Source organism: Agelaius phoeniceus, chromosome 5 (assembly GCF_051311805.1).
Source record: "Agelaius phoeniceus isolate bAgePho1 chromosome 5, bAgePho1.hap1, whole genome shotgun sequence".
NCBI lineage: Eukaryota > Metazoa > Chordata > Aves > Passeriformes > Icteridae > Agelaius > Agelaius phoeniceus.
This window is the reverse complement of record NC_135269.1, coordinates 12241890-12267675: the sequence shown is the minus strand read 5'-3', so window position 1 is coordinate 12267675 and position 25786 is coordinate 12241890.

The window sequence follows — 25786 nt, the reverse complement described above, 5'->3', positions numbered from 1 at the left end:
TTTTAATATATAGTGCTTAATATATTGATTTGTTGTGAAATGAGGGAAATGTTAAATCTGTGTTGATATCATCTACAGCTAAAATATTTCTCACTTACTTACAACACAATTTTTTTCTGTTACATTTTGATTACAACAATGCTGAGTCTTGAGTTAAAAAACAGCACTGGAGGCACTGTTATGGGCTGAAGTCAGTTCTGTGTTGCAGAAGATGATATAAGCACAAGGTGAAAATGAGTGATAGAAGATTATACACCAGCAGGGAAATGTCTGGAAATCTTCTGAATGTTACATTCCATAATTTATAATTCATGCAATATTAAAAGCTTGCACTTTGAGGATAACACCGCGTTTTGACTGGATACCCCTGAAGCATATTTTTAGGTTGCCTTTTTGTTCCCCCCCCCATGTTTTTCTCTAATTAAACTAAATTTTTAGTTTCTTTACTGAACTTGAAATTTTCTGCCTCATTTCTTTATCTCCTCCCAGGCATTTAATTAGGTCTGGCACAAATAATCTGTAATAAAGGGCAGAGGTCTCCACAAATCTGGCTACGCTCACTGTGGGGAAAGCAAGAGTTACAGTGCTTCAGGCTGCTCCCCAGCAAGTCACAAGGCTGGCATATCCACTCTGCTTAATTCCACCTAAGTGTGGAATGCCTCAAATTCATGCCCTCTGAATTACCCTCCAGGGGCTTCTAAATTACTTTCACTCACCTTGCTCAAGGGCATCTTGTGGAGATTGGACTCCTCAGTCAGGTACCGAACTCAGATGGATAAAGTCAAGCAATGTGAATACTGCTTTATGGCTGCTGAAAGAATTTGCCTTTTAACCTTTAACTGGCATCAGCAGGCAGTTAATCACCATTAAAATGGTTTCTTGAAGCTGAATGTTTTGCCCACCAGAAGATGCCATAATTCCTGCAGTAAAATCCTTTGTAAGATTGGGGTGCACCTCCAGTTCAAAGCATTTAAGAGAGCAAATTGTTATCTGCCTAGGAATTTCAGTCATTCAAATAAAATAGATCAGGACCACTGTACACCTCGGTGTCACATATAAAAAATATCTTCATTATTAAGAAGTCTGCAAAAATAAAATTTAAAAACAAATCCAGTTCCTTCAACAAATTTATAAACAGTTAAAAGAGTTACTGCAAACCTTCCTTAGATCATATCCTTTGGGAAACAAAAACCATTACTAACACCACCTTGCATTGCACACCATTTATTAGAATGAGGAAAGACAAACACAAAGATCTTTCCCAGGAATTACATACCTCTGAACCCAGCAAGAGGCTCAGTTTTCATTTCAAACTGGCCAGATACAACAGAGACAGAAGAAAACTGAATTTCAGAATCAGTGATTCCACTAAACCAGACAAACATGCAGCATGTTGGTCACAGTTTGAGTATTAACAACTTCCATTGAAAAAAAATGTAGAGCATTATTATTTAGTGGTCAGATTTTCAGTAACATAGAAATATTTCTTTTATCTTGAGTGAAAATTCATTTTCTGCACTGGCTTGGCTGTACCACAACTCTAAATCTGCTGGAAATCCTGCCATAGAAGACTGGTCCTTTACCCTTGTTTTTTACTTCAGCTTACCTTTCTTCTCTCTTCCTGTTGATTTCCTTGTGTGCCTGATAAGTAGTCTGACAATGAAAATTAAGATTTTATATTCTGTGAAACTATTGAAGAATGGTGATCCTGACTATTTTTATAAGACTTACACATTCTGCCTCTCCTTAACCTGTTTTCATGGGTGTGAAAACCCAGGACATTTTTAACCAGTTATACTTAGTTGTCATTGAAAGTCAAATACATCACTGTGCTGACAAGGGAGGAAGATCTAATTTTGATGTTACCACAAGACTCACCATCCCAATTTGATGTCTTTTTCCTTGTGGCAAGAAGCTATTTTATGCATTAGATTGTAACTTTTTGATGTGAATGAAGGTGTTGTGTGGTATTTTATGGGTCCCCTGTTGTGGGAAGGAAAGATGAATCTGTCTCCATGTTCCTAGAAGGCTGATATGATATATGATGTTATATGATATTATATTATATTAAAGAATGGTATACTAAACTATACTAAAGAATAGAGAAAGGATACTTACAGAAGTCTTAACAAGATACTAATGAAAAACTCTTGACGCTCTCCAGAGCCTCGACACAGTTGGCTGTGATTGGTCTTAAGTCAAAACAATCCACATGAAACCAATGAAACAATGACCAGATGGTAAACATTGTCCAAACCACATTCCAAAGCAGCAAAACACAGGAGAAGCAAATCAGATAATTATTGTTTTCATTTTTCTTTGAGGCTTCTCAGCTTCCCAGGAGAAGAACTCCTGGCAAAGGGATTTTTCAGAAAATATGACAGTGTTGTTACACTTAGGAGAGGTTTGAATGCTTCCTGTGCCTGAATGGCACAGGCTGGATGGAGTTTACCACATCTCTTTCTTTATCTCTCTCTTTTTTGAATGGAAAGTGAAGTGGTACCACTGAAGTGACTCCCTCGGAGATTGTGCTGGGCAATGATTGCCAGCAACCCAAGGCAAAAGGACAAATTACACCTTTTTTTTCACAGATAGTAGGTACGCTGCTCACAAAGCATTGTTCACTCTGTGATAAGGCCACGACTTCCTGAGATCCTTGCTAAACAGGGGTGGAGAGCTCTGGGAAAGAACAGGATAATTACTTTTAACATTCAAGAGAAAGCATACAAAGGAGTTACTGCATAATTTCCCTCAGATATCAGTGGGGATGCTTTCTGATAAAGACTGACTGAATTGGAACAATAATGGAAACAAACCATACAATATTTCTTTAAATGAAAAAAACAGATCTTTCCCTTTCACACTGCTGTGTTCTTTTGGACAAGAAGCTGGCACTGAATTACTTAATGGTAAGGCAGTTTTCTTAAATTCTGTTGGATTTTTCCTGCAGCCTTTCTTTCTTTTCAAGAGACAAGATGAATAACTCTTAGATCAAAACTTTTATTGCACAGACTACAGTTCAGTTCATGTTTTGATTGTCTCTTTCCTCTTCAACTTTTGGACGTCTAAAAGAACCTTGGTACCTTCAAAACATGTTTAGGAACTCAGCATATGCTAATAAATTCAGGATCATTATGATTTCTTACAGTCAGAAGACTCTACATCAAAACTCAGAATCTAAACCAATATAAACTGGCATAGATCCAAATACTTCAATTGATTTCTGGCTCTGGGGAAGAACTAAATGAGAATTCACTGTCATGCAATATGTATTGGAAGAATTCTTCTTATTCCATTCATACAATGGAGGATACAGTCCAAAATTTTTCTTTCAAAACTTTGTGTGTGTATTATTTCTTGGGAATAAATTCTTCTGATACTGAAACACAGCTAAATTAAACTCTGAGAAGTGAGAAGAAGTTCTGCAGAGATTTCTTTTTAACCAGTTACAGAATTCAGATAGTGAACTGCTTTAACTGATCCTCTTAGGTTTGGTTGCCATGCATTAAAATATATTTTCAGTTCTTCTTTGACTAGGCCACCAGTTAATGTGGGATTGAAGAATGCTGATCCAAGTGAGTAATTTTAGACTGGGCTTTAAAAACTGTGCAAATTTATGAAGATAATTATAAAAACAATAAAAACAATAAGCATTGTATTTTGTCTCCAGAACCCTCTGATACTTAAAACCAATGCAACTTTTTATTTACTGAAACTCTGCATTTAAACCCAATTTTAATTTGCAATGACCAACCTGAATTCCAGTTTGGAGATATAATATTCCTATAATATTATCATCTAAATATTAAGTTTTACCTAACTTTTCTAATTTAAATGAAAAAGTAATATAGCAAATTATTAATTACAAAAAAAATCTCTTCAAGACCCTTTTTTTCATTACATGATATCATCAGAACATATTCTGTAATAATTCATCATAAAAATCCTGCAAGAAAACTCAAACTCCCATCTACATGGATCCACTGCATAATATAATTGAAAGCATGCATTTTTGAGGTATCTACTTCCCACACAAGATTGCTGCAACAAATAAAAGCACGTCATTCCACTCCAAGTCATAAATAAACTTCCTACCTACAGAATATTCATGCTGAGAATTTATGGAACTCTGATGTAATTGTTTTTCATTCTGGGATTGTTAATTTTTCTTCTGGACCTTCTCCACATATTTAATAAACAGTGTTAAAGTCAAAATTGTTCTGATAAAAGCGGTTTGCTGAAATTCAATGAATCTATATAAGCTGTGGGTGATGAATCTCTGAAAAATGAATGTTTATAGCAATAGCTCCTTATTTTACTTTGCCTTCTGATTTTAGCCTGAATAAATTAAAAGTTTTCACATTTCTTTATTCATGTTTTGATAATGACACAATTCAAATAGTGCATCAGGCTATTTGCATCCTCAGATCTAATGATAGACCTGTCAAATCACTGCCTAATTCTCCTGGTCTCTCTAATTATCATGAATTCATCACTCCAGGGGAAAGTACAGTCAATCCCTTCATTCATGTGACGTGTCCATGTCAGAAATTTCTGAATGCTGATGTATTTCTCTTTCCAAAAAAAGCTGGGTTTATAGATTGTTTGTGTCAATGTCCTTATGAGCTGTACATTTTATTACTTCATCCTTTAGTGTCATCCTTTAGAAATCGTTAACTTATTCTGTTTTTGCAATGGGTTGAAAACTACAATGCTGCTTTTTATATTCATCAGGATTATTTAACAGGTATGTGCATTCAGAGTGAATCAGAGAACTCTTATCCTCTCTTGTACATCCACATCATGACCAACAAATCATGTTGTTGGTTTTTTAAAATTGTAATTTATTTTAAAACCTAGTTATTTTATGCATTTCGGAAGTGGCTTGTGTTTTATGTCATAATCATCAGTGAGCTTTATGTGTTCTCATCAACATTTTTTATTTGCTGGCAGGTACCTCCCAAAGCAATACCCAGGGATACTCAATCTATTCTATGCAGGAAAGATGAAAAAGAAAGGATGTTCAATGAGATGAGGTGTTTATCCTTGCAAAGCAAATGTAATTATCATTGATCTCACAGGATATAACTTGAAGGTAGAATTTCATTTTGTGTTTGGAAATATTAATAAAACTTTTTGGTTCTTTAAGCAGATTTGTACCTTGGTTCCTGGCACCAAATTCAGCATCATAAACCCATGTTATTTTTAAGGCCTCCTGTCTAATAGAATAAATATATTCTCCATGACTCTTGTCTTTACTCAAACGTAGATGTCAAGCCCTACCAAATCAAGAGGACCATATGATTAAGCAAGAACTAAAGAAGTGAAAAATGAAACCCAGTACCTGGGAGAAGTGAAACTGTTTCATTTGGAATGTGTGAGATGATGTTGTTTCTTCCCTGGAGTTTTAAAAATATTTGTCATTATGATATACACAGGAATCACTGTTGCTGTAGAGTCACAAGAGATTTTTTTTAGTTCTAATAATAATAGGAAGGAAAAGATGTGTGCATAGAATGGGGGTGCAGGTAGAGGTCTGTTCCCATATGAACAAGAACAGGGAAAGCTAGAGCAGGATCATGGGCTTGGAGCAGTGATTGCCATGGGCTGTTGGATTAAAGTGTGAGCAGCACACAGGCACAGGCAAGGCCTGAGATGTGCACAGGGATGCTCCTGGCAATCCAGTCCAAATAAATAATTCTTTCCTGAAATGTGTTTTCTGAAGTTATGCCTCTCCTGATTTTGTATGCAAAAGGCAAGAGAGTTCTATCACGAATTTTGGGGTGCACCAGACCCTAAGGGAAGTAATTACATTCTACACATGTACTTATAATAAAACACTCAGTTGGAGAGATGACTCAAAAGCACAAGTCACAAACTGCTCAAGAAGCTTCATGAATCAGAGCTTTAACCTGTTCCAAGAAATCAGTGAGTCTGAACCCCCAACTAGCATTTATTGTCCTCTTTTGGCAGTCTCAATTATGGAAATATCTGCACTAATGAGCAAGTGACATTCTGTGCCCAGTGCTGTGACTGTGTTCGCAGGGATCCGAGGATGAGGGAAGAGTTGAGGATCTGACTCCATGTTTTGGAAGGCTTGGTTTATTATTTTATGATATATATTATATTAAAACTATACTAAAAGAATAGAAGAAAGGATTTCATCAGAAGGCTAGCAAGAATAGAAAAGGAAGGAATGAATAACAGAGGCTTGTATCTTGGACAGAGTCCAAGCCAGCTGGACTGTGATTGGCCATTAATTAGAAACAACCTCATGAGACCAATCACAGATCCACCTGTTGCATTCCACAGCAGCAGATAATCAATGTTAACATTTTGTTCCTGAGGCCTCTCAGCTTCTCAGGAGAAAAAATCCTAAGGAAAGGATTTTTCATAAAAGATGTCTGTGACACAGTGCCACCACAATGACATGGGGAGCTATTCCTCCCTTTGGTGTGAAGCCCCTGCTCCCGTATCTGAGAATTGGATATTCCTGTTAACTCCAGTGAAACAGAGCAGAGGCTTGGCTGACCTGGAGGTAGAGATTCCTTATCTGGGGAGAACCATCCAGGTCATTTTCTCTCAGCTCCCATGTGTGTGTCACAGCACATGCTTCTCTTCATTAGTAATTTGTTATTATTGTTGTTATTATTAGTAACTTTGTAAAGGTGAGTCCAGAGCCTCCCTCCTAAACTCCCTTTTTCTGTAACTTAATTGTGCTGACAGACAAATATATTTTTTACTTTCTTATTTCAAATGTGTCTGAAAATGGAGCCAGTTGGTTCTTCACTTTGTTCAGTAAACATAGGGGAAAATGGGTTACACACAGACACAACACTTCATCTTCCTTTTTCTGGGCTTCAACCAGATCTTTAAAATATCATTCCTTTGAACTTCATTTTTCAATGATCCCCAAAACCATGTGTCTAAACTGGACATTATTCTAGGCAAAGCCTCACCTGAGTTTAAGGAAAAAGTCATTTTCTGTGCCTGGTAACTGTGCTCACTGTAAAATATCCCAGAGTGACACTTGGGAGTTTTTGTACATATTTCATGAGGATTTCCTACTTCATTACAATTCACCTTACTTTTCTTGCACAACTTCCTATAAGTCTTCTCTTTTTTAATTATGCTCTTCTCTTTTTTGCTCTTCTTACAGACTTTACCTTTGATTTTATCTGTTTTTTTCCTCCTTAATTTAGGTTATTTCTCCGGCTTGCTGAGATTATTTTGATTTGTTCCTGCTGTCTTCTGAAAAGTTTTTGGTCTGTTCTGTGTACTTTATAAATCTATTATAATTTTCATAATCTGAATCCTTAATGGAAATAATGGCACCAATTTGGGCATAGAAGAGACTGTAACTGCTTTGCCTTTTTTTTTTTGACAGAAATCATTACAGTCAGATCTAAGATGTTTTTCAGCAAATTATGTGCCCATTTTATGACAATATTCCCAGAACTATTTTTCCTTATCCAACCAACATTTCCTATTTCTATGAGTTGATATCAGAGGCCTTACAGAATTTAAGACAGTACTGCACCTGTGTTTATGTTTGTACCAGTAACCATGTCAAAAATAATATTTATTTGCTTGGAGAAGTAACTTCTCAAACAAACTCTTAATTTTTTGTTACTCTCTCCTACATGCTTATATATTATTATTATTTTTTAAACATTTATGTCTATTTCCTGTAATGAAATTAGCCTAAATCATCTTCATTCTCAGACTTTATCTCTCTATGTTATTTATTTTTAATAAAAGCTCCCACATTTTTCTGGTCTCCTGGGACCTCCTTCCCTTTCAATAGCAACAACAATTAAATTCTAAGTTAAGAATTTGTTTTTACTAGCCCTCTGCATGATTTTCATCAGGCCCTGAACACAAAAATACCCCTGCCATAAATTCTGTAATACACTGAAATTACCTCTTCTTTTCTCCTACCCTGATCTGCACACCTGTGCACTGTTAATATAATTGCATTAAGCATCTGGCTGCCTCTGAGTGTCTTTGTGTAAAAATTGAATCAGGGAGTTCACTGAGAACATGAGCTTGCAGCACTCCTTACTGAGTTTCCTGTTCTGTTAGGCAGTGAATCTGTTTTCATATTTTCCTCTTTTCACTTTGGAAGTATCTGCAAAGCCTTTTATAGACCTTGCTGCTTATGATTTTATTTTTTTTTTTATTATCCGAGTTCTAATTGTCTTCTGGATCTTAAACCACATTTCAGTGATTTCCTGGCTCCCTCCTGGTTCCAGAGGTCCTCTGTTAAATTATTAATACCCTCAGCTCTCTCCTTCCCTCATCAAGCCAGACTACTTTCAGCACAGGGAAATGTTTTGTTTGAAGCAGAGAGTGTAGTGTAAGGAATTTCATGTAAAATGTATGAATTGTACAAGCCAAATGAAGATCTCCCTAACACTATTTTTGGGAGTGAGGGAAAGTTAAGGGCTAGAGATTGTGCATTCAGTTTGCTACTCTTTGTAAGATGATGTGGCTCAGCAGTGAGGCAACCATGCAAATCACTTACAGAGTAATTTAAAGCATTTTGTCTAATTCTGGATAATTTTGATTTGTAATTTTTTGTTACTTTTCTCCATTTACAGGAATAACTGTCACCAAGCCATGAAGCTACAGCTCTGATTGTGGCATATTTTATCCTCATATGGTTGCCTCACATGTACCCAATCACTGAGTTTTGTCTCTGCTTCTCTTGCTTTACAATCTAAGCTTACCAAGGATGAGTAGTTTTAATATGTTCAGTGGGGGAAGTGAAAAAAATCCTCATATCTCAGAATTTATCCTCTCTTTTAAGCTCCTTTCAGGGCATGAGAAGTGATCAATAAGGTCTTGTTTAGTCTGGTTCAGTTTTTTGACTTTGAGAACTATGGGGCCAAACCTTTTAACTCCTCATTAGTGTGCTGAAGTGAAATCAGTCCACTGATAGACCCAGACTCTGAAGCTGCTTCTTTTTCTGGATGTCCCTTTTATTCCACAAATTATGCTCATAACAGAATCAAGCTGTGAAAACACAAGAAGGGCATTTATCCTAAAAAGCAACTTGTCACATAAAGATGTCATCACTGCATCCATGACTTACTTCAGTTTAAATAACATGGAAATTCTTCTGTTTTCAAGCAAACTAGGATGGGGAAACTTGGATTCAGGTTTCCTTCTTCACAACAGAAAGGTGTTAGTTTTCCTTTCAAACACCCCAGAAGTACTACAGGACAGTGATTTTTCCTTTGTCCTTTCCTTCATTTTTCTCAGCATTTTTCAGTATTAAACAGTGACCACACAAATTGGATCTTTCCTTGGAAATATTTGAGGCAGATTGGTTTAATTCCATTTTGCCCTGCACAAAGTTTTCTCTCTCAGCCCTTGCTCTGTGTGTGCACCTCTTCCTCTCAGCTCTCCAGACCACAAGTGGCAGTTGTCATGCCAACATAACACATTTGCTCCTCTTGTATTCCTGTGATTTTTGCTGTCTTTTTTGATGGCAGCAGCTGTCAACCTTTACTTAGAAGCACAGCCATATAAAGTTATCCTCTTGTATTTTTATGCATGCAGATGTTGCAAAAATTCTGTAGTTAACTAAGCTATAATTTGATCCATTCCAAAACCCACCCAAGGAAAGTTTTCCCACTGACATCTAAAATGAATATTTTTGGCTGGTACACCAAAAAGCTGAGGCAGTTTCACGTACAATGCACAGATTGATACATGAAGTTGCAATTTGCTATGAGAAAATACTTGTTCTGCAAATCCAGTTTACACCTGGAAGTACACATAAATTTGGACAATTTGGTGGAAAATATTCTGTATGTAATATCCTTGGAAACCTTCCCACAGGGATTGTGGCAGCTGAATTGCCAAAAGGTCCACTCATTTTTTAAACTTTATTTTTAGTTTACATTTTATTTTTCTGCAGAGTCTTTTCTTCTTGTTCATAATGATTTTTTAATAGTATTTCTAAAGAGAATAAGTCTACACATTGGTGGAGATGTATCATATACAAAATGGTTCATTTTTCCTTCATGAATTAATTTATTAATTTCAGCTAAAAGTTTTATTCTTAATTATATAATAAATATATCAATATTTCTAGGACTAGTAATTGTTCATTCATATTTTTTCCCAACAGTTGCATGGTTTCGGTAGCCATAAGTCAAAAATGATCAAAATTAAGGAATGTGACCACGTGAATTTTTCAATTTTTTTTCAAATGTAATAAATTGTTTCAAATGTCATAAATGCCTCTGGTAGGGAAAAAAATGAAGAAGGATAACAACAACAAAATAATTTCCAAACCATACCAAAATTAGAAAATTAACAAAAAAGGGCTGAAGGAAAGACACAGTGAAAGATCAGATGTATGATTGTCATATTGTCATTAACCTGGCATTTCCAAACATTTGAAGTCCTTTATTTTGAATCTTCTTTTAGAATACTTTTCTGTATACAGCTAAGAGTACACCCAGAATTTTTAGTGATGGTATGTCTTCTGTGTATTTTTACATTCATATTTTACCAAATTTCCCTGTAAAATTATTCAAGAATGTAGTTGTGGACAAATACTGAAAAATATTTATAGAAAGCCAGGATTAAACCTGATGCAATGAGCATCAGTGGACCCTCAATATTTTAGGAATGCAAAATTACCTGAGTAATTAAAATCCAGAATAAGTCACAATCAACAGATTGTGAATCAGGTACAGCAGAGGAATTACAAAAATACAGTGCTAAGATCATTATTCTTAGTTAAACTAATGCACTGCAGAACATTTCAACCCATTTAGGGTTGATTCACAAAGAAGAAAAAGTTGCAAAAAGTCTCACATGAGGTATTCATTCCTAAGTGTTGGCTGAGCATTTCAGGGAGTGGATATTTCTTTTCCCTACAAACTTTGCCTCCCTGACATCCTGTCAATGTCTTGATGGCAGCAAACAGCCTCACTTGATTTGATTGTTATGCTGAAGAAATTACCTGCCCCTCTCCCAGCACCAAGTCTCTGCAATTTCTTACACCCTTGCATGGAAGTACCAAAAATATGAAGCTGTCATTGTACAACATTTCCCAAAGTTTACTTTTCCTCCTCAGAGGCAGGTATGCTAAAGTAGTACAGCTGTGGGTGTCATGAGAAAGAGTGATGGACCATGACAGTGTGACTTTTTTTTCTGTCTTTTTAATGAAAGTTCATTTTATCTCTTCCCACTCACAGAGTGAGGGCCCGAGGACAATTCTGAGTTCTGAGCTCAGGTACTGGGTGATTTACATGGTAGTGTGGCACAAGCAGGCAGCAGTCACAACCACTTATTTATTCTGCTCTAACTGAAATGGCATAAATATGCCTGTCTTTCACTTCTGACATTCACTGGTTGCTATTCAGGGGGTGAAGGTGTGACAACAAAACCACCAAGACCAAACAGAGCAGAAAGTCTTGTTGGCAAGGTTATCCATGTCCCTGTCAGCCCCATGGAATATCCAGCAGAAAACAGCAGCAAGATCTATTTATTTATTTATTTATGCAATTATTTATGTATTTCTGTATTTATTTATTTATTTACTTTGAATTTGTTTGTTTGTTGCTTTGCCCAATACAGAGAAAAAGCCCATGATCAGAGCTCAAGGTACCAGGATGCCATGGGGGAGTTGCCAGGGGCCTGCCCAGCCCATGAACCCCCATCACCAATGGTAGTGGTGAAGGAAACCTTTAACACATCAGGAATGACTGCAGGGCTCTGCAGGGTGGATGGAAGGGCAAGAGGGAGCCAGGGTTGTTCTCCAGGAGATTTTTGGAGTGTGTGAAGAACAATGTGATGCAGGTAATGGCTGAGAACAGGTGAGGCTTTGTTGAAATGTAGTTAATTTCCCACTTCAGTCATAAAGGCCCTTACAGTTTGGTTCAGCTGTTCCATTTGGGCTGTTCAGAACATCTGTGTGAGGCTGGGTTGATACAACACCTGTCTGTGGGAGGTACACACTCACCTGGAGGTCAGGCAGCATCTCAGATGGCATTCAATGGTCACATTTGAGCAGCTGGCCTGAGCCAACAGATCAGGCTCTCATTGTGAAATGAGACTGATCATCTAAGAGCTTTTCAGTCATGTGATGTGAAGATAAACTAATATTTGCTAGATGACTGTCCTAATTGGTAGATCAGTTCAGGAAATGATCTGGAACACAATTCTTTTCCTTTTTTAACTTATTTTTGTACATTTCAAATAGATATTAATGGTTTCTTTACAAAACTGAAGCACCGTGTTGACTTACAATTTATGTCAGAACACTAAAGTAATTTTGGTTCTTTGATATGTTTCAGCTTTGACTGCCAAACACTCAGCAGATTTCAGCAAAGTAAAGATGTGAGGATATGTCAGAGCCTACTCAGGCAGCCTGTTTCAGGGCAAGGGGCAGGCATAAGCCCCCATTCCATATTAAACTTTTCATCTTCAAAATCTGGCAAACACAACCCTTGTACTTGACTGCACAAGAGGGAGTTTTCCTGTCAGCAAACAACACCCTCTGTGGGTTCCAATCTCTTAAGAAGAAGCAGGACAAACTTGGCAGTCCACTGCTCTTTTGAAATCCTTAGAAGCCAGATGTCAGGGAACTGTACTTTAGCAGCCCTATTACAGTTCATTTTATATGTCAAATGCTAATTATGGGTCACATTTTAGCATCTTTCAGAGGTTAATACCACTGCAGAGCATAATAGGCATATGTCAGTGGCTTATCAAAAGCACTCCAAGTATTTCATGACAGCTTAGCATGTAGGCTAGAAAAGATGTTACCTCTCAGCCAGTTTTGCAGCCAGTAAAGTTAAGAAACAGCACTGACCTCCTTGGAGATAGACTGAGTCCCATTTGCTGCTAAAGTGCCTTTTTATTTGTCTGCTGTGTTCAGAAAAACAGAGCAGCTGTGGATGCTTGTGACACACTCTTGCTTAACCAGGATACAAATGCAAAAGTAGCTGGGGGCTTTGTCTGCTTGTTAGTTTTAAATTTGTTTCCCAGAGGTAAAAGTGTTGCCTTGGAAGATTTTCATTTCTCTGCTTTATGGGCCAGTTTTTGTTGCTCCTCTGAAGAAGAAAGCTTTCCTCATGGTAAAAGTGTCAGCACACAAGTAAAACAACTTGCAATTTTTGCTTTGGCTTTGTTTCTCGCCAGTTAATGGGAAAAAACTTATCTCAACAGCCTCTTATTATAAGCTTGAGACATTCTGAAATTAGAAATAGAAGTGAATTTTACCTGGCATGTTGAAAGATTTTTTCCATGGAGGATTTTTTGTTTTCAATATTCTCAGGGTTTCTTCATGACTGTTTAATTTTTCATTCTTTCTCCTTTTCAATTTAAAGCAATAATCTCCCAGAAATAATTGACAGAAACATTTAGTTACGTAGACCTGTGACTTATTTGCCATTTCTTTTTCTCTTTTTATTTTTTTAATCAAAATACATTCTTTTCAGTGTTTCTAACTATAAAAGACAATGCTATTGCTCTGCAAGAAGACCTGTAGAAAAAAAAATGCTAGTTACAAAAACTAGAATAGAAAAATAGGTGAATTTTTTGGTTTTGCTTATTTTTCTGAGGTACTGGGTCTTCAAAATCTTCAAAAATAAATAATTCTCATCCTTTTGAAGATAACAGCCTCTTAGAGGGCCTGCAGTGCCTGAGCACTGAAGTACATCATAATACAGTCATGCATCATTTAATCTAACTTCAGCTATGATAACATAGGTGATTAATGCAATCCAGTCATCCAGGCCCAGCATGGATGGGCATGTGGAAGTGAGCACATCATACAGAGCATAATTCTTTTCCTCTCAAGAGAAATGTCTAAAATAGTTGAAATTACTCACTCATAGGAAGCACAGATCTTCCACCATTGCCTACTTGCCTTGACTCCTGCTATGAAGACCTAATTTTTAAATGGCTCAAGTTAGGTGAAGTGAGTTTGGACTGGAAATTCATCTGATTCCTCACTTTGTTATTCTATAATTCTACCCAGTAATCCTTAATCTCCAGTGAAATCAGATTCTTCTCAGTAGAACAGGGCTTGTCTAAGTTATGCAGCTCTAATATAGCAATAGTGTTACATCCGAGGGCAAGCTATAGCAGCAGGATGTCTAACTGCAATATATTATACATTATATATTATATATTACATAATATTATATATTATATATTATATATTATATATTATATATTATATTATATGCTATATGCTATATGTTATATATTCTATATTATGTTATATTATATATTATATTATATGTAACGTCACACATTGGGATGGGGTCTGAGCACTACTGATGTCACCACAAATTTATTTACCACTCTTGATTGCATCAGACTCAGTAACACAAAAGTTAAGAACCAGTCTTTGATACTGATTGTAATGCTAGTTATCAGGGAAAAGTAGCAATCTATTTCAAACACTCAACACAGTAAAGTGTATTTAAAAAAAAAATTCACAATACCATTCTCAGTTGAAAATTCTGATTTCAGCACTAATTTCACACAATATGGCTGTAGATATCCCAGGCACACATCAAGGTGTGAATACTTGGCTGCTGCCCAGATGTAACTCATGACTCTTCACACAATATATTTCTAAACTCAGTAGCTAGATCACAGAAATGCACACTAATTTTACAGTTTGAGCCAAAAATATCTCCTGGGAGAAGTAAGATTTAGGTGGACACCTATGAAGATGCAGAGGAAAACTACAGTCCCCTAGGGACAGATTGTCTGAAGGCAGTTGCTGCTGCTACATGATCAAGGAGAAGGAAAAAATCCAACTCCCCATTCACAAAATCAGCTTTTCCTGAAGCTCCCTCCTGCATTTGCTGTGTCTTCCCTATTGCAGCCAGCATGGCAGAGGCTCTGCTGCCAAGAATTTCTTTCCATCCTTGTTCAAAAGCCACTTGTCCACCAGGCTTCCAGTTAGAAAAACACCATTCCAGCAAATAATTAAAGACACCATCATTATGCACAAGCACAGGGGAGCTGAATGCAGTTGCGTGGGTTGTTTTGCATGGGCCCTGAGAAAACTGTGATCCTAAAGATTACTGTGAGTAAAGAGCTGATTTCAGTCTGGATCCTGCTGTTAAGTTAATTAGCCTTCCAACCAAGGTATTGAGAGATTGCTTTAAAAAAAAATTTGACATCTGTCTTATCTGTCTTTTTTTTTCACTTCTATGCACAACTTCATGCTTCTCCTTTTTGTCCTCTTTCTATAATAATGTTGCCATGCCATTTTCAGATTCATGTTCTTAATACTCATTTAGTTTCTGTCTGTTAGGGAGATATAAAACCCTATCTTGTTTTGCTTGGCTTGCTGGTTTGTGTAGTTGGGTTTGTTTGAGTTTTGTTTGTTTGTTTTTAGCTAAAGCTGGTACCAATTGGTTTCTAACTTTAAGAAACAAAAGAAACCTTCAGTAAATCTGGTTTTGTGTTTTCTGTTTATGCATTGAATTGAGAGGAGAAGGCAGCTCCTCAGACCTGGAAGTTTGTTGGATTGTGGTTGATTGGCATCCTCACACATGATTTAAATATTCTTTTGTGCTACCTGTGTTACAGATAACACAAAATAGTGTTATCACAATGGAACTGGAGCAGAACTATAGCACTTTATTCGTTTGTATTAATTGACAGAATTGAACAGTAGGTTTATTCTCTTCCAAGCAAAACCAATTATTTTCAAAAGAAAATGTTCTTTCCTTCTCTTTTCATCCATTTTTCCTCTAATACTTTACCATCTTTCTTTCAAGGCATTTTTTGGTTTTGTTTTTGTTTTTGTTTTTTTGTTTCATTGTTTGGTTTTTTTATTTAATCACTATTTGAATTTCATTAGCGAAATTTTAAAATATTTCTATCTCACAAAAACTATCTAAATGCTTATACAATTACAGGGAAAATAACCTCCACATCCAAAAATGTATCACTTTCTCTCACAAACTAACCCATTCTTTTTTTGATGTTTATTTGAAACCTCATTCTTCTTTCAACAAACTGGTACCTAGGAAAAAACCAAAACAAGTGAACAAAACCAGCTGTTCAAGTCTTCAGATGGCACTGTGCAAACTGAAAAGAGGCCCCTGCTTTAAACTCCTCTTGTGGAGTTTATGTTTATTTGGAGAGCCAGGCAAAACCAAGGACTTCAGAAGTCACCAGTTTCTTCCTTTCAGGTACAATCATCATATATATGCCAATAAAAATATTTGTATTTCTCAGGTGGGAAACCATCCCAGCTGTGAAGCTCAGTATTTATTAATTAATTAATTAATTAATGCACCTGACAACTTTCACTCAAATAACTAAAGGACCAACACAGTTAGAATTGCTAATGTTTGATAGAGATTAACACTGAAAGATGACTAAAGTTTGTTAAAATTTCCACCAATGTGAAATAGAACATTCTTCTTTTTCCCCCAGAATATTTTCATGTAATATTTTCTGATATTTAATTAACTGTGTTAATGATAGCTAAATCCAGGGGTATTTCTGCCTCTGCCAGTTAATTATGTTATTCTAATTTTTGCTTCTGACAATGACACATCTCCTGCCTATTGTGAGGGGTGTTTTTTGCCATGTCCTCTTCTCGGATTTGAAGCCTGGGAGGTTAAAGGAAGACTCTAATTACACCCTCCAGGGTAGCCTCATTTGAAGGCTAGGACCAAGAGCTTTGATTTCAGGTCACTCCCTATGTGGCTGCCTTTAAAGTTCATCTAAATTAACATTCAGTGATATTTTTGGCAGCTTTGACTGCCAGGAAAAATCATTGCAGTGGAATAATAATGCAAATAAACTTTGCATAGTCCCATTAAATCATTAAATGCCACATTGTTCTGTAATGGGAGTGACATTTTGTTATTTCTAAAGCAACTCTGCTCGCTGGCAGTTTGATGCTGTTAGTGCTGGTGACAGAACACAGTAACACTGGAAAAAGAAACTAAAGGGTTCTAGGGCTCCTGTAATGCCTGCAGATACATGAAATGGCTCAAAAATACAGACATAAAGGCATCATTAAATAATTTTTCAAGTGTGTTCAAACATTTGGTCCAGATTATCAATGTTACTCTGTTTTAAATTTGTCATCTTTCCATTCAAAGCAAAAAGAAAATATTACTCAGCTGTTATCTGGAGAAAACAGCTTTTAGGTGTGGGGACTTTTTTGTTTGTTCCTCCATATTTTTATCCTCAACAAATGTGGAAGAAACCTTTATAAATATATCATACCATGCACTTGACTGTATAAATCCTAGAAAATAAAAAAGAAACCCCCATCTATTTTACTTTTAAACACAGCTCTCTGAAGTCAAAGGCTTTCTTCTGAGAAGAAGGCAAATTCTTGAGGTATGAGGGCATGACTGTATTCTTCTCCTGAACCATTTAAATCTTTATTTAAAAGAGGGAAAAAAAGGAGAATTATTAAAGTATGAAAATTTAAAAAACAGCTTAGGAAAATCAGTAAGAAAACCTCACCATACCAAAAAATAAAAAGGCATTTCTGAGGGGAGTGAGCAGAGAGAACTTCAGAAATTAAACCCACTTTTTCTCTGGCTGCAGATGCTTCTTTGAAGGAATACTCGTGTGCAGCTGTATCAAGGCACAGCTTCACCTTATGCCCAGTGCCCTACAGCCAGCTGACAGCCCTATATGCTCACTCCCTGTTCCTGAGGAAGAAAATTTGATCTGTAAACTTAGTGAACTGAACAGAAGTTTTAAACTGTTTACCTATTTTTGAATGATGACAAACTGCAAATATTATTTATACCCCTTGCAATTAGAAAAGGGAAAATATCCTCTAATGTCAAAAATTATCCATTATTTACATCCAATATCAATATTGTCCACTCACATAGACTTTTTGGGGTCTACAAACTGTGGGTCAGATTTTTTTTCTGTTATTTTGGCTTATTTTTGCCTTCAAGTTAGAAGACTGAAATCAAAAGCTCGGAGAAATTCTAGCGTCCACCATGGGGAATTAAAATCTCTCTTTGTCAGAAAAGGAAAAACAAAAGAAAAACTTCTGGGGGTTTTTAAAGTAGAGATTGACTTGTCAAAATCTGAGAACACTGATCTTTTATAAGGCTGATAATAGCAGTGTGACTACTCACAGAAAATGATGCAAATTAAATGAAAATAAGTGTTAAAAGCAGTTTATGGTCACCTGCAACTAACTGACATTTTATGGACCACTTATGAGCCATCAGAATGGCATAAGCTTTAAATTTACTATGATTTCTGGGGGCTTGAATGTAAAAGTCAATAGCTGGCTAATCCACTGGAGTTTGTGGGATGATGCTGAGCAGAATGGTGAAATAAGCCATGAGATCCAGCTTTAAACCAAAGAATTGTGTTTCTGTGAACACTTGACCTACATTTGTACACAAAGCCAGAGACACACATTCCCAAAATCATTGCTGACAGGGCAGTGTAGAGACTTCAGTGAACCTTAGATTACTTGACTCTGGTCCTCAGCCTGCTTGACCATGAACCATCCTGCAACACTGGATGGTTCCAGTGTGCCTAAAGAATGAGAGGCTGAAAACCAGGCAGAAGTTACACAGCTGTTCTGACAAGACACTTCTTCAAAATAAAATAGATAAGGATGTCAATAAAAAAATAATAATAACCAAAACATTTTTCCCCTTCAGATCTCACAAGGTTATCAAAGCAAGCAGGCATGCACAGGCCTTTGGAATTTATTGATCTCTTAGTGCTTCTTAGTGCAATTCCATACCTTGTGTCAAGGTATTTCCACCTCTCAGGCCTGTGATGTCAATGTCTGAGGTAAGGTAAGAAAAAAAAATCTTGCTTAGACAGAGGCATAAATCAGGTCATACCCTTGCCTATCCCATTCAGTATTTGCTGCTGGTACATGTATTTCAATTTTACAGCAAGCATGCTCTTATTAAAGGTTAACCAATGCCATGTATGGAGAAGAAAATTAAAAGTATGTAAAGAGGATTGAAAAGAATTTTTAAAAGAAAAAAAAAAAGAAAATAATTTTAAAAAGAAAAAAAGAAAAAATGTCAGAATTTGATTGATGTTGAGATATCAGGTTTTAAATTTCAAAGGATTTTACTTATTTAAGAAAAAAACTACAGCCAAAGCAAAAACATTGGGAAGCCAAGAGACCAGAAAGTAATATAGACCATATATATTATGACCATGTCATAATAACAATGATGGTAAACTTAGAATGCTACATTTGCTCTCTTAAATGCTTTGAGCTGGAGGTGCACCACAATCTTAGAAAGGAATTAACTATGTCGTTAAGGTACTGAGTAATAAAATTAATATAACAACTGAACTGTTTCTAACTAGCTACCAAGACCACTCAGAACCATACATTTTAGCCATGTGAAATGACTTTTCTGAAGAATATACCTACATATTTAAAACCAGTTTATTTGTCTCATTCCTAAGGCTCGCTGATTTCAGTACATGGTGTGAGCATGAAATCAAAATTACCCCTTATGTGTCTGAAAAACCATGGCACTCTCAAATTAGGCAGAGATTTCTCTCATGACTGGCATCAGTACCAGCCTGTGCTCAGAGCCACGGAATGCCCAATGCAGCATTGCCAAAAACGCACACGGGAAATTACCTCAGTGCTCAAAACTCAGCCACACGGAAACCTTTGGGTCTGCAATATCATTCAAAGTGACAGAAAAAAAATGTTTGACCTGATCTGCCACATTACAGCACTCCACATCTATTTATGACTGTCTGACTCCATCCCATGGGACGGCTTCTCACGCCTCCAGAGACGCCAGGAAGTCCCCCATTGTTTCAGGGTGTTGATCCTGTGCTGCTGGAAGAGTGGCTCTGAAACACAGGCACAGGTCTTCACCTGAGAGAAAATTTAAAAAATGATATGAGGTTCAAAAAGCAGGAGCATTGAAACACCTCAACTGATTAAGTTGTTTATGAAGCAAAAGCCTATTTTCAAGTGTAACTGAGAGCCAGAAATCCAATCCCTGTGGTGTTTGACGTCCCCAGGACAAGGTGAGAGAGGAGAATTTGACTCCATGTTCTCAGAAGGCTGATTTATATTATATTATATTATATTATATTATATTATATTATATTATATTATATTATATTATATTATATTATATTATATTATATTATATTATATTATATTATATTATATTATATTATTTGACATAATATACTAAAACTATACTAAACTATAGAGAAAGGATACTTCAGAAGCCTAAACAAGAATGATAATGAAAGCTCATGACAGACTCAGAGAGTCCTACACAGCTGGCTGTGATTGGTCATTAATTAAAAACAATTCACATGTTTGGATAAACAAACTCCAGACCACATTCCAGAGTAGCAAAATATGGAGAAAAGCTGAGGCTTCTCATCTTCCCAGGAGAAAAATCCTGGGCAAAGGGATTTTTCAGAAAATATCATGGTGACAAATCCCTGTTGACTTTCTTTACAAAATGAAACAGGATTTTTAAAATGGCGCCTGTAAGGAAATTAAGTCCCAAATCACGATTTCTTGGGTCACCCAAACTGCCATTTGCAATAAATAACTAGAGCTGAGAGGCAATATTCACTTAGAGTTGGACAATAGTCTGAGGAAACCTGATCTTTTTCACCTGCAGGCAGCAACCTTGCAAGAAGTGCACACACTTACAGGCCCCCAAGGACAGTGGTGTTTGTGTGGCCCAGCATGTTTTTCAAGGAACAAAGAATGTTGTAACTACCTTCAGCCTTAGGAAATTACTGAATCAAGCCCCAGTTTCCTCTGCTCCCTTGTTACCCACCTTTCTTTTTCGTTAAATCTGCCTTGTCAGCTCTCATGCCTTAACACATGGAGAACCTGGGCTGCGGGCTTCAACAGCTCCAAAATGGGCAAGAATGCTGCATGAAGGTGTCCTCTCCCTGTGCTGCTCAGCCATCTCAAACACAGCAGATGTCAAACCAGTTGAAGGACGACAAATTCTCCTGCTACTCTGGAAAACCAGAAAAAAACCTGTTGTTTTCACACTCTTTGGAAGCTTAGCAATATCTTTGGCACTGGTCACAATAATGCAAATTGAGTTGGCTTCAAATCTGGCATTGCCTGGGGGGCAAAGAAGGAGAAAAGGAAACACCCACCTGTAAGCATCAGGTTCTCATCCTGTATAAATTAATTTGGAATCGATACAGCTGTCATGTTAGGACCAGAAATCACAGGCACAAAATCCAAAATTGCAGTGAGACATCTCTTCTCTCATTTTTGAATTCTTTTAATAAAAAACCATAAACATGAACAACCAAAAATAGTATAAGCTCATGGTGCAACTGGGAAAATATCCACATTTTAGGAAAAAAAAAGGAATTATCTATTCAAAATCCAGTTCAGACATAATCATGACAGCTGCTAAATTATCCATGAAAGACAGAAAAATGAGGAATCATTTTGATGTAGTTCACAAACTGTAGCTCACCTCCTTTTCAGTTTCCAAAGAGTTAAATGAAATGTTCCTTTAGCTGATGTACAAAGGCTAAATACACTCTCATTCTGTGTCTGTGCACCTCTGCTAATGATATTAGTCCTCCTAATCCACAAGTGGTCAGGTGGTGAACTCAGTGCATTTGAGTCTTTCTCAGTGGAGAGCACTTCAGAACAATTGTTCCTAATGCTGGCCTGGTTTTGTTTTTCTGAACAAGGAAAGAAAAGAAAAAGGGAAAGAAAAGAACAAAAGAAAAAGGAAGGAGAAAGAGAAAGAATGAAAAGAAAAAGAGAAAAAATAAAAAGGAAAAAAAATAAAAAGGAAAAGAGAAAGATGAAACAAGTTTCATCTTTTAGATTCTGTGAACTAGGCAGCTGAAAAGAGGAATAGGTAGGTAGAAGCCTGGGCTGTTTCATCTCATTGCTTCAAATCAGTCATCAATAGTCTTGTGTGTGAACTTTCAAATCCTCCTTCTCATGAAAGGGATACTCTCTCCTCTTTTAATTCTAGAGGGAAAAATCTGAGTTCTGTCCACTCAGTGAATTCATAATACGATAAACAAATATTTAGAATCTCTGGACATTTTATGCTGATCTTTCTCTTCCTAAGGACAAAGTAAGCAGGTTTAAACTATCTCCAGATAGGGAATCCCTGGGGGAAGTGTTTACACTAAGGAGAAGTGAACGTGCAAATTGACTACCAAAATTAAAACACATGGAGTCCTTTAAGAAATGCATTGCAGAAATCATATTCAAGACAATAGTTGATTGAGGTTTTATACCTGCCAGCCTGGCACATTTTCCCTTCTCCCTGGAGGAGATTTAAGCAGAAATGAAGAGAGAATCAGTTTGTACCCAGCCATGAGGAAGTAAGCCAGCACTTGAAACAAAGGTGAGAAGCAAACCCACTTGGTTTCTTACCTGGTGTTGCTAAGGCACATATTTGCCTTCTTCAGCACTTTCTACAAGTCATTTCTCTCCTTCCCAAACACAAACTTCTGCAAGACATAGTGTCTGGATTTGTATCCAATATAAATAAGCCTCATAAGCAACCTCAAATAAGCATTTAAAAAACATTTTAAACTTTGGAGGGGAGGAGAAGGACTAAGAAGGGCTTATTGCTGAGTGCCATTAACTTGTTTTAATCAGCCATAAACTGTGGATTTTAGTCTTCCAGTTCCAACACAAGGTTGTTTAAAATTATCTTACTTTGTTTCTTTAGTACTGGTTACCACTGGTGGTACAATTGTATGGGCTCATTGCAATTTCCAGATTTCCATTCCCAGAGGGTATTATAGTACACTGAGATTCATGTCAATTCAACTGCAAACACAAGTAAAAACTAGATTACACATAGTCTCTGATTCACAGATAAGCTAAGCTGAGTGCTTAGGTAGGGAAGGGGCACAAGGAGTGAAATCGAAGAAGCCAACAAAGTGGGTGCAAAGTTAAACTGAAGCTGAGCTGAAGGCAGTACCCTGGAATTTTGCTGAGTTTGGAAAGGAAGAATGGAGAGTTCAAATATAAGGCAGTAAGTCACCAGACTCCTTGAGGCACTTTAAATCAGAATTTTTGCAATGGAGATGAAAATAATAATGCCCCTTCTCACATGGGTTTTGAAGATTTGACTTCTACAAAAGCTTTCCCACAGAGATGTTGTTCTGGTGAGTCCAAAATAGAACTAAAGGTGCTGACAGTCTTATTGTCAGTTCTGATTTTTTCAGGTCACCTGATTTTCCTTTTTTTTTTCCTTTTTTTTTAATCAAATATTCTTGTTTTAGTAGTGTGGCTTGTCCAAACAACATACTCACAGCTGTAGCTCCCAATGAAGTCATCCACATTAGGTTTGAGCCAAAAGAAAACATAATCTGTGAAGCCCTGTGCCCATTTTGAGCAATTGCACATTTGCCTTGTAAATCTGGTTAGAATTTGAGGTATGACAGATTAAGATTCAAATTTCATCTTTTCCTGGCTCTCAGTATCTGAAATGAGTGTCTCTACTCTTCAAGAATCCACAGAGAGTCAAAGTGGAGCAGCTCTTGTTCTGCTGCAGTGTCACCAACAGATGGTCTATCAAATATTTACACTTCTAAACCAATTAAAGCTACCACCAAGTGCTTTTCTTGCTAAAGCACCCTTTATAAAATATTATTGAGCCATCTCTGAAAGCCAAGCACATAATTAAAGCCTTTGCATTGGTGCAATATGCCTGTTCAGTCCTCCTTTAAGATGTGATATACATCCCACCAGCCACATGAAAGATTCCAGGGCTGTGACCCATTCCCAGCACATATGGTTTGCTATTTAATCTTCCATAACCAAGACAAGTGTCCTCCTGGAAATAAGGAAAATACATTATCATTAAATCACAGTTTTATAAGCATGTTGTTAAATAGCTTAACAGCCTGTCTGTCACAAAGGAATAATCATGTATGGATATGGAACTCTGAGGAATATTTTCTATCCAAATATTGAAGGAAGAAGTGAAGGGGAATAATTTTACTTGTTTTCATGATCAAGATTTCTGAGCCCATCATATGGTAGGACTGAAGAGCTTCAAGTCAATTAAAAATGCTTCAAGTGGTAAAAGAAATTGTACTTTTAAAGTAAAAAAAATGCAGCCATAAATCTGTGGTGCTAGTATTACACTCTTACATACCCTTTTCCCACAGCCTGAGAATTCCACAGTTTAATGACTGATATGAGGTAACTGTGTTTCCATACAGTTTATTTCAAAGCTATGCAAAGACTAAATTGGACTCATGAATGTCTTTGAAGTAGGGTTGGACAGGATCAAGATGGTCTGGAAATATTTTGGACAAATTTAAGCTACCAATCCTTCAATCACATCTGTCCACTGGGATCTGAGAAATTATATTTTCCTCAGATCTACCACCCATGCATTCACAAACCTGCATATGCCATGAGTATGAAAATTAAGTTTTCTAAACTAATTCTCTATTTCTAAACGAATTTTCTATTTCAGCGGGTAGGTGGTACCAATACCTGTTTTCTCTTCACTACTGCCTTTTACTGTGCACAACCACACTGTTGTCTTCCCTTGGATTTCAGCTTGTTATTTTGGTTTGGTTTCCTCCTCAGCCTTCCCTGCCAGTTCATTTACCTTTACCTTATACAAACATAGGTTTCAGTTTGGGAAAAAAGGATGGCATGGATTTGATAGTGACACATTTAAGAAGATCTTGGAAGTGAACAAATGGTTGAGTCTGACCACTGAGAATAGTACAGGGGAAGGAGTAGACAGAACAAGCCTGTTTGTCCTCTGCACCCTGGGAAGTCAAAGAGATCACACCCAATTTGCACACCAATTGCAGTATGACTTTCCCACAAGGTTTTTGACAGCTTTACAAAACATTTAGAAATATTAATACCCCTACTTCAGCAATTATACATCATATATATCAATTTCTGCAGGAGCTGATCCTGCTAAGAGCCACATTTTGTGTTTTGAAATGGATTTTAACCATTCTGAAGTTGAAGAAGCATTGTCTGCTCTATTTCAAGTGTTTTCTGTGTCATCCTTATTTATCCCAATTGCCAAAAGCAACATCAATTTCAGCCCAAATCAAACTTCGGTTTTTTCCACTCTTTTAATTAATTTGATCATCTTGGCTTTTTCTTTCAGGAGCTAAAGCTTTGCCCACAATTCTTTGTAGTGCCACTTCTGATTATACAAGCACATTTTCTTTGCCTATGGGTCAAAATTTGGGGCAAAGGATGTGTCTTTTTCCTCCAGATCAGAAGGGGGATGTGTCAGTACCTGAAGGGGTTCACTTGCCTTGGGTACCCATCTCTCCACCAGCTGTGAAGGCATCGCTGCATTGCTCACAGTTTGTTTTTAGAAGGATATTGATGGCTTGAAAGCTCTTCAAATATAAAAATAATATAAATTTATTATTTATATTTTATATTTATATAATAAATATATAATCATATATTTATATTGTTATAAAGTATAAATGCATATATTTATATAAAATTATATATTAAAGCATATATTAATATATAAATATGTAAAATATAATATAATTATATATTATATTTATATATAATAAATATAAATATAAATATAAATTATATATAATATATATAATATATTATTATATTATAGTAATGTTATATATATATATATATATATATATATATATATATATATAAAATTTGTATATAATTATATATAGATCCATGAAATATAAAACAGTGTTAAATACCCACCACATCTTCTCTCAAACCTTGCAAGTCTGTCATAGTTTTTGGCACCTACACAGATTGTTCAGGTGCACAGACTGCTGTGAC